This window comes from Lipotes vexillifer, unplaced genomic scaffold, assembly GCF_000442215.2.
Source record: "Lipotes vexillifer unplaced genomic scaffold, Lipotes_vexillifer_v1.1 scaffold251, whole genome shotgun sequence".
Classification (NCBI taxonomy): Eukaryota; Metazoa; Chordata; class Mammalia; order Artiodactyla; family Lipotidae; genus Lipotes; species Lipotes vexillifer.
The window spans coordinates 875,120-878,880 of record NW_006770868.1 but is presented as its reverse complement, the minus strand read 5'-3'; the positions used below and the strand labels follow the sequence as shown (position 1 = coordinate 878,880).

The window sequence follows — 3,761 nt, the reverse complement described above, 5'->3', positions numbered from 1 at the left end:
AAAGAGTGTGATAGATCAGAATTGCATTTATGGAGAAACAGCCAGAAACTATGCTTAATTGGTGACCGGGGGTCAGGGGGTGGTAGTGAGAAGAGAAAATAATCGGAAAAGATAAACCAGAGCTCTTGACAATGGGTTGCCTAGAAAGAAGGAACTTTCAGTTTTTATATGACTATATTCCAATTAACAAGTTAGATTTTATACTTTTAAAAAAGAAAGAGCAAGACAAAAGTAAACTGATAGAAAATTAAAGACTGGAAGAAAATATGTATAACGTATAACATGCAAAGGATTAATACATACAATACATAAAGAATGCCTACAAGTGAATAAGTAAACGACAAGATTCCTGGCCATCCTATTTAAAATCGAGTCCTACCCCCATGGCTGTCCCTAGCTCCTTTCCCTTCTTTTTAATCCCATAAAATATACTACATATTTTCTCAATTCCTTTTGCTTGGGTCTTTCTTCTACAACTAGACTATCACCTCATTGAGGGCAGGGATGTCTATTTATTTAACTTGCCACAGAATCCCTAGCACCTAGAATAATGCTTGGCACACAGTAGGCATTCTAGTACATATTTGCTGAATGAATTAATAATGAATTTTTCAACAGAAAATTGGACAGGAGATTTGAACAGGCAATTCACAGAAAAACAAATGACCATTAGCATAGAAAAGATGTTCAACTTGCCTTGTAAACAGGAAAATACAAATTAAACAACTATGAGATATCATTTTTTGCCCATCAGATGGCCCAACCCATGTAGATATTTGATAACATCAAGTGTTTTGGAGGCTGTGAGGACACAGACACTCTCCCATAGCTGACAGGAACATAAACTGGTATAATTATTTTTGGAGTAGCAGCTATTAATATTAAAAATTCAGGGCTTCCCTGGTGGCGCAGTGGTTGAGAGTCCGCCTGCCGATGCAGGGGAAACGGGTTCGTGCCCCGGTCTGGGAAGATCCCACGTGCCGCGGAGTGGCTGCGCCCGTGAGCCATGGCCGCTGAGCCTGTGCGTCCGGAGCCTGTGCTCCGCGATGGGAGAGGCCACAAGAGTGAGATGCCCGCGTACTACAAAAAAAAAAAAAAAAAAAAAAAAAAAAAAAAAAAAAATTCATATTCCCTATGACCTAATAAATCCACTTCTCAGTATGGACCCCAGATGAAATGCTGTGCATGCAGGAGATATGCACAAAAATGTTTACTAACACGAACAGAATAATGAACAATTAGTTTCATCCATTAGGCTTATGAGTAATACATGTCCAGGCTATGAAAGACAACAAGAGTTAAAAAAACAGTATGGTAGAGATCTATGAACTTCACCAGGAAGATCTAAGACATACTATTAAAAAAGAAAAGCAATTCGTAAAAAAAAATATGGATAGCATATTAATGCTGACATTTTAATGCTGAATGTTTCGATCCATTCATTTATACTCATGTAAATGCAATAGGTAAAGGTGTGGAAGGATGCGCTCCAGACTGACCACAGCATGATCACTTCTAGGGATGCAGGAGAGCAAGGCTGAGAAGGTGATCAAAGAGGAATTTAACTTCATCCACCAAGTTATAGGCAGAAGAGCTGCCTGGAAACTTGTGGAATTTAACATTGGTTTTGAAAATTATACATAAGAAAAGAAAAACGGATGTTGAGCTAAGAGTTAGAAGGTGGGTTCCTGTCTTGCCACCCCCCAGCTGAGAAATCCTGGGCAAATCATGTAATCCTTCTGCGCCTCTGCTCCTTCCTCTGCAAATTGGGCGGAAGGGGGGTTATGACAAGTGACAACTCACTGAGACCCCACCCTTCCATAGAGTTCTACAAAATTTCAGTAGGATCTCCAGTCAAATGCCCAGAACCAAAGGCTCCAGGGCAACAGACAATCACACATGGCCTAGAGCTGCACTGTCCAATATAGCAAAAGCAATACAAAAATTTAATTGACAGGTCAGTTTCTCAGTCACACGAGCCACACCTTTCAAGCGCTCAGTAGCCACAAATGGCTGGTGCCATAATGAACGGCACAGATACAGGACGTTTCCACCATTGAGAAAAGTTCTTTCAGACAATGCTGGTCCAGAAAGATGGTGTTCTCTTGTGCCCCTCTAAACACTGGACCAAGAGGCGAGCTAAGGGTGGAGCAGAGCCAGATGGCAGCCTTCTTCATAACCTGCCTGGCTGACACCTACAACATTTACATAAGCGTCTGATACACACCCGAGAGGCACCCTGGGGCAAAGGTGGAAGTGAAGTCAGCCTCACCTTTCTCCCCCACGCAAACTGAACAGGTACTGTTCTTGACAAAAATCAAAGGAGGAAGGGCAGCTTTGAGGACGGATTCTGTTTTTGTTGTTCTTGCTTTGCATTTGGACCCAAGATCAGTATCTTTCCTCACCTCCTGTCCTGGATTTATCAGGAGGTGGTAAACACAGTATCACTCAGAATCAAGGAGGAGGGTAGGTAGGCTAGAGAGTGACCCTAATGGTCTGAGGTTCCTTCCTCCTCCCCGGGATCTAAGAGCAGAAATTGCAGGCTGCATGTACTCAGGGTAAACAGCCAGAGAACACCTGGGGATAAAATCTGTCACATCCCAAAGGAGTCCAGCCACCTCTAGTCCCCTCCCCTGACGGCACACTAGTCCAAGCCACTACTGCCTCTCCCTGGAGTGACCACCACTGCTCCCTAACTGACCTCTTGCTGGTCTTTAACAGAATAGCCCTCTGATCTTTAAAAAATGCAAAGCAGTCCCAGACGTTCCCCTGCTTACCACCCTCCAAAGACTTCCTGTGGCCGGAGGATAAAATCCAAACTTGGTACCATGGTCTATGAGGCTTCCAACAGCCCAGCCTCTGTCTTACAGTCCGTCCACCCCAACAGGCTCCTGCCAGCACCAGCCATCCTTCTGTTCCCTGAGCACACCAAGCTCTCTCCGACCTCAGGGCCTTTGCACAGCCATCTTCTCTGCTGGCATACTCTTCCACTGGTACATTTAGCTCTCAGATCTTCAGGTCTTTCCCAAACCACGTTAGTTACATACACCCAGTGCCGGAGCCAGCTACTTCAGCCTTGCAGTTGGTTAAATTTTCAGGAATTTTAAGAGCCATTAGACATTACTTTGATAGCCTGAAATTAGCCACGATGAGAATACTTACACCACAAAAATTGGCAAATGCTACAAATCGGGGCTCTTTTTTTTTCTAGAGAAGTAGATGTTAAACATTCACTAACACACCACAGGAATAGTTACTTCGTTACCATCTGAAATTTTCTTGTTAGTTGTTAATTTGCTTAGTATCTCTCTTTTCCACTTGAACAGGAAGTCCATGGTAGGAGGAAGCGTGTTTGTTTCGTTCAGTGTGAACAATAAGCACGTGGAATCAACGGTCACCATCAACAACTGGGCAGCAGCTAAGTGTACACTGTCCCCAGGCCAAGCACCACACTCAACGTTTTACATGTATCACAACAATTCTAGGTAGGAGGGGCCCATTTTACAGATGAGAAAACTGAGGCTGGCAAAGTCCTGGCAACTTGCCCCAGTGGACACTGTTAGTACAGGGCAGGGCCAGGATGCGGCCTCTGGGCCTTCAGGCTCTATCTAAGTCCGTTCCCAGCGTGCTGTCTCTGCCCTTGGCATCTGATAGATTCACAGCTGCTCTCTGATCTACAACTACTGCTCAGAAAGTGCAGATTAGGTTCTCAAAGGACACGAGCAAGTGCGAAATTATAAGATCAAGAGTGCTCTTCCTGC

The 3,761-nt window shown here is 44.1% G+C and overlaps 1 protein-coding gene across 5 annotated transcripts in view; it reads right to left on the bottom strand.

Annotated features, from left to right (window-relative positions):
* NFATC2 (nuclear factor of activated T cells 2) overlaps positions 1 to 3,761 on the bottom strand; it is a 158,776-nt gene that overhangs the window by 77,671 nt on the left and 77,344 nt on the right. The window lies entirely within an intron of this gene.